Raw genomic sequence first — 12,797 nt, 5'->3', positions numbered from 1 at the left:
TATTCTTTAGTGCCCCCCTCCGTCTATTGTGAATTAGCATCTGCATATTAGAGGAAATATTCAGCCTTTGGTTTTGTGAGATTTGCTTATTTCACTTAGCATGATATTCTCCAACTCCATCCATTTACTGGCGAATGTCATAATTTCATTCTTCTTTAAAGCTGAGTAATATTCCATTGAGTATACATACCACATTTTCTTTATCCATTCATCTATTGAGGGACACCTAGGATGGTTCCATAGTTGAGCTATTGTGAATTGAGCTACTATAAACATTGACACGGTTGCATTATTGCAGTATGCTGATTTTAAGTTCTTTGAGTATAAACTGAGGAGTGGGATAGCTGGGTCAAATGGTGGTTCCATTCCCAGTTTTCTGAGGAATCTCCATACTACTTTCCATAGTGGTTGCACCAATTTGCAGTCCCACCAGCACTGTATGAGTGTACCTTTTTCACCACATCCTCACCAACATCTATTGTTTTCTGTATTCTTGATGATTGCCATTTTGACAGGAGTGAGATGAAATTTTAGTATAGTTTTGATTTGCATTTCTCTAATTGCTAGAGATATTGAATACTTTTTCATATATTTGTTGACTGATTGTATTTCTTCTTCTGTGAAGTGTCTATTCAGTTCATTAGCCCATTTATTGATTGGGTTATTTGTTTTGTTGGTGTTAAGTGTTTTGAGTTCTTTATATATCATAGAGATTAATGCTTTATTGGAGGTGCTTTTGGTAAGGATTTTCTCCCAATCTGTAGGCTGTCTACTCAACATTGTTGATTATTTTCTTTGCTGAGAAAAGCTTTTTAATTTGAATCCATTCCATTTATTGAATCTTGATTTTACTTCTTGTGCTTTCGGAGTCTTGTTAAGGAAGTCAGATCCTAGGCTGACATGGTGAAGATTTGGGCCTATTTTTTTTCTCTCTTAGGTTCAGGATCTCTATTCTAGTGTCTAAGTCTTTGATCCACTTTGAGTTGATTTTTGTGCAGGGTGAGTGACACAGGTTTAATTTTATTTTGCTGCATACGGATTTCCAGTTTTGGCAGCACCATTTGTTGAATAGGCTATCTTTTCTCTAGTGAATGTTTTTGGCACCTTTGTCTAGTATGACATAACTGTATTTATGTGGGTTTGTCTCTGTGTCCTCTAATTGGTACCATTGGTCTACAAGTCTATTTTGGTACCAATACCATGCCATTTTTGTTACTATTGCTCTGTAGTATATGGTTTTTGTCTGGTATTGTGATGCTTCCTGCTTCACTTTTCTTGCTAAGGATTTCTTTGGCATTTCTGGGTCTATTATTTTTTCCACATAAATTTCATGATTGCTTTTTATATTTCTATGAATATGTAATTGGGATTTTAATAGGAATTGCATTAAATCTGTATAATGCTTTTGGTAATATGGCCATTTTGACAATATTAATTCTGCCTATCCAGGAGCACGGGAGATCTTTCTTCTGAGGTTTCTTTCAATTTCTTTAGTGTTCTGTAGTTTTCATTGTAGAAGTCTTTCACTTTTTTTGTTAGATTGATTCCCAGGTATTTTATTTTTATTTTCTTTGAGGCTATTGTGAATGGGATAGTTTTCCTCATTTCTTTTTCAGAGGATTAATTGCTGATGTATAAGAATGCATTTGATTTATGGGTGTTGATTTTATATCCTGCTACTTTGCTAAATTCATTTACTAGTTCTAGGAGTTGTCTGGTGGAATTTTTTGGAACTTCTAGATATAGAATCATGTCATCAGCAAATAGTGATAGTTTGAGTTCTTCTTTACCTATTTGTATCCCTTTCATTCCTTTCTTTTGTCTAATTGCTCTGGCTAGAGTTTCAAGGATGATGTTGAATAGAAGTGGTGAAAAAGGAATCCTTGTCTTGTTCCAGTTTTTAGAGGGAATGTTTTCAGTTTTTCTCCATTAAGAATGATGCTGGCCTTGGGCTTAGCATATATAGCTTTTAAAATATTGAGGTATGTTCCTACTATCCCTATTTTTTGTAGTTTATTTGAACATGAAGGTGTGCTGCATTTTGTCAAATGCTTTTACTGCATCTACTGAGATGATCATATGATTCTTGTTTTTAAATATGTTAATATGATGAATAATGATTATTGATTTCCACATGTTGAACCAACCCTGTATCCCTGGGATGAACCCCACTTGACTGTGGTGCACTATCTTTTTAATATGTTTTTGTATGCGATTTGCCAGAATATTATTGAAAATTTTGCATCTATGTTCATCAGTGATATTGGTCTGAAGTTTTCTTTCCTTGATGTGTCTTTGGTTTTGGTTTCAGGGTGATATTAGTCTCATAGAATGAGTTTGGAAGGAATCCCTCCTTTTCTATTTCATGGAATACTTTGAGGAGTATTAGCATTATTTCTTCTTTGAAAGTCTTGTAGAACTAGGATGCAATCAATCTGGTCCTAGGCTTTTCTTGCTTGGTAGTCATTGATGGCATTTTCTATTTCTTTACTTGAAATTTATCTGTTTAAATCATGTATAACCTCCTCATTCAGTTTGGGAAGGTCATGTCTCTAGAAATTGGTCTATGTCTTCGATATTGTCTATTTTATTGGAATATAAATTTTCAAAATAGTTTCCATTATCTTCTGTATTTCAGACGTGTCTGTTGTGATATTTCCTTATTCATCTTGTAGTAATTTGAGTTTTCTCTCTTTTTCTCCTCATTAGCATGGTCAGGGGTTTATCTATTTTATTTATTTTTCAAAGAACCAACTTTTTGTTTTATCAATTTTTTTCAATTGTTTCTTTTATTTCAATGTCATTGATTGCAGCTCTGATTTAAATTATTTCCTGTCTTCTACTGCTTTTGGTATTGATTTGTTCTCCTTTTTCTAGGGCTTTTAGATGTAGTGTTAGGTCATTAATTTGTTGACTTTTTATTCTTTTAATGAATGCACTTAATACAATAAACTTTCCTCTTAGTACTGTTTTCATAGTGTCCCAGAGATTTTGATATGTTATATCAGTGTTCTCATTTACCTCTAAAGATTTTTTATTTCATCCTTGATTTCTTCTACTATACACTCAATAGTGTATTATTTAGTCTCCATTTGTTACAGTAGCTTGTATTTTTTTATTTTGTAATTGATTTCTAATTTCATTCCATTTTGGTTTGATAGAATGAAGGGTATTATCTCTGTTTTTTGTACTTATTGAGAGTTGCTTTGTGGCATAGATATGGTTTATTTTATAGAAGGAGCCATGTGCTGCTGAGAAGAAAGTATATTTGCTTGTGGATGGATGAAATATTCTATATATGTCTATTAAGTCTAAATTATTGATTGTATTATTTAGTTCTATAGTTTCCTTATTTAGCTCTGGTTTGGAAGATCTGTCCAGTAGTGAGAGATGTGTGATAAAGTCACCCAGTATTATTGTATTATGGTCTATTTGATTCTTGAAATTAAGAAAGTTTTTTTTATGTACATAGATGCTTCTTTATTTGGGGCATAAATATTTATAATTGTTGTGTCCTCCTTATATATACTTCCCTTAAGAAGTATGAAATGTCCTTCTTTGTCTCTTCTGATTAACTTTGGTTTGAAGTCTACTTTATCTGAGACGAGAATGGGAACCCCTGCTTGTTTACACAATCCATATGAGTGATAAGTTTTTTCCCATCCTTTTACCTTCAGCCTGTAGATGTTTTTGCCCATGAGATAAGTCTTTTGAAGATAGCCTAATGTTAGGTCTTGCTTTTTAATCCAGTCTGCCAATCTAGGTCTTTTGATTGATGAGTTTAGGCTGTTAACATTCAATGTTATTATTGAGATATGATTTGTATTCCCTGTCATTTTTATTTATTTCTGGTTTTTTATTTTTCTTAATTTATCATTTGGTTGAATGTCCCTTTAGTGTAGATCCTCCCTTTGCTGGTTTCCACTTCATCCTCATGGAATATTTTGTTGACAATGTTCTGTAGTATAGGCTTTCTAGTTGTGAATTCTTTTAATTTTTGTTTGTCATGGGAGGTTTTAATTTCATCTTCAAATCTTAAAACTCAATTTTGCTGGATATAAAATTCTTGATTGTCATCCATTTTCTTTCAGAGCTTGAAATATATTATTCCTGGACCTCCTAGCTTTGAGGGTCCGGGTTGAGAAATCAGTTGAGATCCAAATTGGTTTCCCCCTATATGTAATTTTTTTTTTCTCTCACAGCCTTTAAGATTTTATCTTTATCCTGTGTTAGTCATTCTCATTATAATGTGTCTTTGTGTGGGTCTGCTGTAATTTTGTACTTTTGGGGTCTTGAAAGGCTCTTGTATTTGATTTTCCATTCCATTCTTCAGGTTTGGGAAATTTTTTGCTATTATATCATTGAAAAGATTGTGCATTCCTTATTTTGTATCTCTGCTCCTTCATCTATTCCAATAACTCTTAAATTTGGTCTTTTCATATTATCCCATAATTTGTGGATGTTCTGATCATGGTTTCTTACCACCTTCTTTGCATAGTCAACTCTACTTTCAAGATTATATATTTTGTCTTCATTGTCTGAGGTTCTGTCTTCCAAGTGATCTGATCTGTTGGTGATGCTTTCTATTTAATTTATAATTTGGTTTACTGAATCTTTCATTTCAAGGATTTCTGCTTGTTTTTTTAATGATCTCTATTGAAGTGGTCCTTCACTTCCTGTATTTTTTCTTTGATTTCTTGCCTTATATTATCCTTTACTTCACATATCAATTTAACTATGTACAATGTGAACTCATTCTTGGGCATTTCTTCTACTGTTATCAGTGGTTTCTCTTGTTAAAGCATCTGATTGGTTTGTTTGGGGCACTTTATTCCCTTGTTTTTTCATGTTGTTAGTGTGTTTTCCCATCTAGAAGTATGAATCTAAGGCAGCATAAATCCTACCCTATAGAACTATAGTGTCCCTGAAGGTTTCCAGTGCTTTGCCTTTAATGTTGAAACCAATATCAACAGCACCCAGTATATACAATATATAACCTTGATCCTAATAGCTCCCACTAAGGTGTCTACTGCTTTCTCATATTAAACCAAAATAATGAGTTCAATAACTACCTATAGTACAAACAGAAAATTTGTTTAAATGTTTTATAATTTCAAATGGTGGATGACAGAACAGAGGTAGTATAGTATGTGATATTCATATTTACCAAAATAATGAGTTTAATAACTATCTATAGTACAAACAGAAAATTTGTTTAAATGTTTTATAATTTCAAATGGTGACAGAACAGAGGTAGTGTAGTATGTGATATTCACAAGGGAGGAAGAGAGAAGCTAGAAGTAAAAATTCATAGGAAGAGTAAGGAGCCGACAGAGATTGGCTGTTGGTTGGAGAAACGTTGCAAAGAAAATCCAAGAAAATAGATGAGAGAGGAAGAATACGAACAAAGAGAAAAAATTAAAGACATAAGAATACAACAAAAATGCAAAAACCATTCATAGATTATTGTCCTCCACATACTGATGCATAAAAAACATCCTGTTCCAAATATGTTAGAAAGATTAGCAAATCAAAATAAAATAAAATAAAATAAAATAAATCTTGCTGGAAAGTCGAACTGTCTCTGAAAGTGTTCAACAGTTTCTCATCCCTGTCTCTAACATCTCTCGGGATCACTGAACCCAGATCAGCCCTCACAGACCCAGTCTCTATCCCACCAATCTAGGTTTCAGATACCTCAGGCTCAGCCACACTGCAGTCCCAAGATTTCAGTGTTGTTCCTACTTGCAGAGAGACCACCAGGGATACACTCATGCAAAGTAGCAACCCCAAGATGCAGCAGCAAGACAAGGGCCACCAGAACTCCCAGCAGGAAGACCCCATGCTCCTCCAAACCAACAGTCCCCCCACCCCCGCCACTGGACTTGCAGGCCCCGGCTGGAGTCCCCAGACAGAGGCTTTTGTGGTGGTAAACCTGCTGGCACCTGGACCCCAAGCTCTGGCTGATGTCCCAAAATGGGTGCATCCATGTGCAACCAAACCTGGGGTCTCCCCCAAAGCAGTCTTCTAGGATATCAGCAGTAGTGGGGGTGGTTGTTGTCAGCAGGCAGAGTGGCAGCGTCACCAGGCAATCTTCAGGTGTCAGCAGCAGTGTCGGCTTCAGTTGCATCCAGGGGAGTAGTGGCTTCTGTGGCAGCAGCACCCAGAAAGAAGACCCCCAGGCGACCTCAGGCTGGTAGCAGCGGAATCAGGGAGCAGCAATGGCGGTAGCAGTGTAGGCAGCAGTTGATTGACAGGATATTTCCAGTTCAGCGGCAGAGACCATGGAGGTAGCCTTGGAAGTAGCATCTGAGGTAACCAAGGCAACTGGGTGTCCAGAGAAGAGACCTCCGGGCACTGCAGCGGTGTCTGTGGCTTGCATCTGCGACATTTTCTTGATGCTAGGCAGCAGTAGTGATTCACAGCTCCCAGTCGGCCATGGAGTCTTGAGGGGAAACAATCAGTGCTCTATAGGAGATTTTGTTGGCAGTGTTTTCTGTATATTGTTTTGTGTTTTCATACCACATAATGTCTATAGAACACATTAAATATATTTTCCACTATAATATTTTCAACATGATGAGTTAACTGGGATGTAGCCCCATCATAAGTTGAGAAACATGGGTATGCTAAACCCCTATACAGAAATTAAACAAGTAGTTGTAATGGTGGCCACTTACTTCAGACTTGCATGTCCCAGCCAACTAACTGACTCTCCATAAGTCCTTGACAACAATCCTGACAATACACAACAATGACAGCCATCCAAAATTTCTCATTTCTTAATGAAGTTATTGTGTTGTTACCTGGGCTAGTCTAGGAGACACAGATCCAAGTATCTATGTTTGGCTGTCTTGAGTAGGTAGAGCAGCACTGGCAGCTTAGACAAGTTAAAATAGGATTCCTATAGAATAAACTTTGAGACAACTCACAGTACCAAAATACTCAGTATCAGAAATGGTGTCCCTGATGTATTTTCCAATTCTCCTTGACAACTTCCCATCAAACCACAACATACACATTTATTCCCTTTTGGTAATAATTATACTCAGGGCTAAATACTAGGACATAATACAACTGCTTCTCTTATTTTGAATTTTTAAATATTTTCTAAAACCACAATATGTTTTTTGGTCTGATGCATTTTGCCTTCTCCATTTTCCATTTTCCTTCTCCTCTGACAGAAGATATTCCTTTGGGTATTCTTTTTTATTTGTTTTTCTTTTTTTAATGAGCATCTTTCAGTGTCAGCTATCCAAAATTATTTATTCAAGCTTATTTGTGAATTTGCAGAAGCATATGAATAAGCCACAGAAGGAAGAAACTATTAAGTAGCCCTATGGCAATAGAGGTCTCTAAAAGCAACACTTTTCTGGTTAAACAAGGCAGTCAAACACAGTGACATAAAGACTTTTCTAGATGACTTAAGAGCTCATCCATTCATTTTTGTTCTATATCCAGATGTGCCGATGAATTATACCCATATCCAGTTATTCTGTGTTCATTTTGAACTTTTTTTTCTTTTCCCCTTCCTTTCTACATCCATATCTACCTCTTGCTACACACTTAGATTGTCACTAAGCTTTTAAAAATTATTTTAACTTTACAATATATTTTGATATCTGGTAGCACCAATTATCCTTTTAGTCCACAAATAAAATTAAACCTGGATCTCAAACCCATGTCTTTGTATCTGTTTTAGAACTTGAAACATACAGCAATCTTGCCATAATGACTGCCTGACAAACTGACGTTTAGACTAAAATTTGATATGTAATAGTATCTCTTATCTCGTCCTGAAAGATACTGATGAATTCCATTTATCAGAGTGGTGATGAGAATGATTTTGATCTTGCTTGGATGTTTTCCTGCAGGTATCTCAGAGGTTGGCAAGATTTGATGATAGTACTCATTTTTTTTTCTTTAAATTTCTCAAGGCAGATCTAAGAAAGGTCTTTCTCATTGCTTGTTAGTGCCAGGAAGAACACTGTATTTGGATACCCAGAGTATAATAGAGCTTTTTACATGCTCTGTCATGATGGTGTTTTAAGGCCCTCATAAACCTTTCTTTAATTTTATCCCTTTAAAAAATTTTCCCATTCCATCATCTTGAGTATTAACTCCTAATAGTTTTATCCATTGGCACTCTAATTTTTACCTTGCCTACAGAATACAAAGTTCCAAACATGAGAACTTTTTCCCCTTGAAATCTCTAAGTCACTGGTTGCTTTTCTTTTTCTTTTATACTTTCTCTGTCATACATTTGGTCAGAGATTATGGAATCCTTTTGACACTAGTAATGTTTCATTCTCTGGTTTGCCTTTTTCTGCACTTGGAATATTCATCCTTTGTAAGTTTTTATTCTCCCTTATATTTTTCCTCTTCAGGTAGCTTGTTATTCTGTCAGTGGGTATTAATAAGATTGAACTGTGTTTACAGCCAATTTCCTTTGTTATTTGTGTATGCCTCTGCCTTAAGTGTTATTGAATATTTTGCATATTTGTTAAATGTCTAAGATTTCTTGCTGTGGCCCCTGCATGATGTTTGTGATGTTGTAACTACACTTAATGCACTAAATATTGACTTTTATTCTATAACCAGTTTCTCTCTTGTGTTTCATTCAGCTTCTGTTTTTTCACTGGGGACTTATTTTAGCCTAATTTTGGTCACCAGATTGTAGAATTTAGCATCTATTCTCTGTTTCCTTCATATGTTCCTCCTTCCTTTGCTTCCATCCAAGTAGTTAAATGGCATACGATAATTTCAGTATAGTTAAAAGCTCTGTCACTGTGGATAAATTTCATAAGCTAGAGGATTTTTATATCATCAGATTTCCTGAAAAGTGTCATGTGCTAGCCAACCTTTCATGAAAAAATATAGTGACAATATGAACTTACAGGAGGAGTTATATAACCATGTCAAAAATCAGGTGTCTTAGATGCCTCCTCTTTACTTTAGAGCAAATTCAAAAGTAGAAGTTAATAAAAAAAATTGAAGAGATTGAAGTAATTTGAATTTGTAATATATTCTTTCTGTATTCCAGGGAATATTTTACACATAACTTGTGGTTACCCACAGCCTTCTTTGGCAGTCATTGATCCAAAGTACAAATCAAACTATCTGTATGTATCCCCATTATGCTCAGAATAAAATACAAGTCTTTTTTATAGGTCCTGTTCTAATTAGATGCCTTTTTAAGACTCGGGTTTATTGAGGTATGATTTAGATACAGTTAAATTCACTAGCTTATTCAGTGCATAGTTTGTTGAGCTTTGACAGTCATGTAACTACTAATGCAATTGAGAAAATATTTCCTTAACTCAAAAATGTTATTTCCTGCCCCACTGTAGTCAGCACCCTCTCTCCACCCCAATTCCTTGACAACTGCTGATGTGATTTTTGTCCCTGTGTTTTTTCATTTTCCAGGATATCATATATATGGGATAATAAATTATTTAGGCTTTTGCATCTGGATTTATGTGTGTGTGTGTGTTGGGGGGTTACTCTTCACCCACACTATTGCATGTAGCTGATTCCGTAGTGTAGCTGAGAAGTATGGATGTTCTAGAATTTGTGTATCTACTTATCAGTAGCTTTATCATTTTTGGTGATTGTGATTAAAGTTTTTAAACATTCCCAAAACAGATCTTTGTGGGTACCTAATTTTCATTTCTTTTGGGTAAATACCTAGTAGTGAGATTCTGGATGGATGATAAATATATATTTAACTACATTAACAACTGCCAAACTATTTTATAAAGTGGCAGTTTGACATTTTCACATTTCCACCAGAAATTTTATAAGAGTCTTAGTTGCTCTGCATCATTTCCAGAAGTTGATACTGTCAGGTTTTCTTTTCTCTTTAATATCAGCTGTTCTTATAAAGTTGTTAATGATAATTCATTCTGGTTTTACTTGAATGTCCTTAATTACTCACAGTGTTAAAACATTTTTCATGTTTCATGTTTCATATTTTTTTCATACATCATCTTTGATGAAGTGTCTAAATAGAATATAAATACATTATTTTCTATTTTTAATTGAGCTTCTAATCTTACTGAATTTTAAGAGTACTTTACATATCCTGGATACATGTGCTTTATCAGAAATATGTTTTGCACATATTGTCTTCCATCCACTCTGTGATATTCATTTGATTTTTTTGAAAAGCAGTTTTCAAGTTCGATTTGTCTGTTTTTAATAGTTCATGCTTTTTGTATCAGTAAGCCTTTGCTTCATCTAAGGTCTCAAAGACTTTCTACCTTGTTCTCTTTTGTAAATTTTATAGATTTGGGGCTTACATTTGGTTTGGTAATCCATTTTTGAGTTAATTTTTATCTGTGGTCTTAGTTAAGGGGTCAAGTTGAATATTTGTGCTTATAATGTTCATTTTTTCCTGTACCAATTATGGAAAAGACCACCATTTCTTCATTTAACTACCATTTTCAAAAGTTGATTGACCATATTTGCTGATCTGTGTTCTGTTGATCTGTATGTCAATCTTATGCTAATTAACAACACTGTCTTTAATACTGTAGTCTTAGTGTGAGTCTTCTACCTTTTGTATTTCCTTCTACAATTTGTTTGGCTCCTATAGTTCCTCTGTTTTCCATATATATTTTATTTATATTTTCAATTTTTACAAAAAATTTGCTGGGGTTTTGATTGATATTGCAGTTGCTCTGTAGGTAAGATGTATTTAGAGAGCCAGGTCCAGCAGCACACACCTGTAAACCCAGCAGCTGAGTCAGGAGGATCTGGAGTTCAAAGCCAGTCTTAGCAATGACAAATTGCTAAGCAACTCAGTGAGACCCTGTCGCTAAATAAAATATAAACTAAGGCTGGGGATGTGGCTCAGTGGTTGAGTGTCCCTGAGATCAATCTCTGGTACGAAAAAATATATTTAGAGGGTGGAAAAACATCTTAAAATTTGTGAGTATTTCAGTTCGTGAACATAACATACTTCTATGTTTATTTAGATGTTTAATTTCATTCATTGGTATATTAAGTTTTCTACATATAAGTCTGGCACATATTTGCTGGATTTTTTTTCTTCCTTAGCATTTCCTGTTTTGAAGAAATTATAATTGGTACATTTTTTTAAACTTTAACTTTCAGATTTTATTGTAAAAAATAAAATTAGTTGTTTTATATTGAACTTATATTTGGTGATACTATTAAACTTATTTATTAGGTCTAGTAGCTTTTATCTTTTTTTTCTTTTTTGATAGATTCATTAGGATTTTCTACATAGATCATCATATTGTCTACAAATAGTTTTACTTCTGCCTTTCAATCTTTTTTTTTTTATTTCAGGCCTTTTTTATTGGCTAGGATCTTAAATATAATGTCGAAGAAAGTTGTAGAAGCAGAAATTCTTGCCATATTCTTGATTTTATTAAAAAGCATTCCATGTTTCACCATTAAATACAATGTTAATTAAAGAGATTTTTTGTAGATACTTTTGATCAGGTTGAGGAAGATCCTTGTATTTCATGGTGTGTTTAGTGTGTTTATCATAAACATGTACCAAATGTTATTAGATGCTTTTTCTTCATCAAATGAAATGCCTTTTCCTCTTTTTTAGTATACTAATAATTGTGAGATATATTAGTTGATTTGTTTTTGATAAACTGTCCTTACATTTCCAGGGTAAACTCCATTTAGCTATACTGTCCTTTTTCTGTATCATTGGTTTTGATTAATAGCACTTTGTTAATAATTTCTCTATGTTTATGAAAGATAATGGTATGTAGTTCTATACTTGTCATATGAGGTTATTTTTCTGGTTTTGTATCATCTTGATGTTGGTTTTATAAAGTATTCTGGAGTTTTTTCCTTCCTTTTCTCACTTCTTTATCATCTGGCTTACGTAACATAGTTTTTTTTTTTTTTCAAGTAGAGCTTGGAGTGACAGAGGTTATTTCTCCATGATTTTCCATCCTAAATTTTCTGCAATTCCTTCACACCTATGCCACCAGAGAAGGGTCTGTCTTCATCCTCTTGCCCATTTCTCAGCAATAGGTTGCTGAGAGTATTAGGCACTAGGTGCCTGGTAAGGCAGGGAGTTTTGTATCTTGTCCTGTCCAGCCTCAAATTTACAGAGACCTGTGCACCTGGACCTTGAGAATTGGGACTACCTTGGCATCTGTCTTTTCCCCCATGGCAGCTAACTTCTGATTTGTATCTTTTGTAAGATGTATTTTCTTGCCTCTGCCTCAGCAATAGCTGACCACTTATTTTTATTCTTGTAACATCCTGGATCCAAGAGGATTTCCTGCTGTTCCTTAAGGGTAGAGGGGTTTTGCTTCTGCTTTTTTCCCAGCAGCAATGGATATCTGCTTTTGTCCTGAGGATGAGAAAGTTTCCTGTTATTTCCCTCCCCAGGCAGATGAGTTTTGTCCCCACTGCTCCCCCAGAAGCACTAGTTTTTTGCCTTTGTCCAGGAAGAGATTTGCTGCTTCTCCTCAACTGGTTTAACACTTTTGCTCTCTGTAGAAGGGTTTGAGTTTAAGTGTTTGAGATATCTGTCTCTTCACAACAGCAGCTTGTGTCTCACAAACCTGAATCAGTGGACACTTGAGAGAATGTTTGGAGGTTCTACCAAGGGGAGCACATCTACTCATTTGCACTTGACAAAAAAAATGGTCCTTCTCTATCAGAGAAGGTTGTCCTTTTCCATCAAAGGCACAGGTTCAGGAAGGATGCACATGGTTCAGTGAGGGAGGATGGGACCTACCTAGCCAACCACATCAGCCATATCAACCCTGGTGATCAGTGGGGTGACAGATGTGACA

At 34.9% G+C, this 12,797-nt stretch overlaps 1 protein-coding gene across 1 annotated transcript in view; it reads left to right on the top strand.

The window, feature by feature from the left end:
• The window catches only part of Pwwp3b (PWWP domain containing 3B), a 33,064-nt gene that overhangs the window by 7,258 nt on the left and 13,009 nt on the right, over positions 1 to 12,797 (top strand). The window lies entirely within an intron of this gene.

Source organism: Urocitellus parryii, chromosome X (assembly GCF_045843805.1).
Source record: "Urocitellus parryii isolate mUroPar1 chromosome X, mUroPar1.hap1, whole genome shotgun sequence".
In the NCBI taxonomy this organism is placed as follows: domain Eukaryota; kingdom Metazoa; phylum Chordata; class Mammalia; order Rodentia; family Sciuridae; genus Urocitellus; species Urocitellus parryii.
This window is presented reverse-complemented; position numbering and strand designations above follow the sequence as displayed.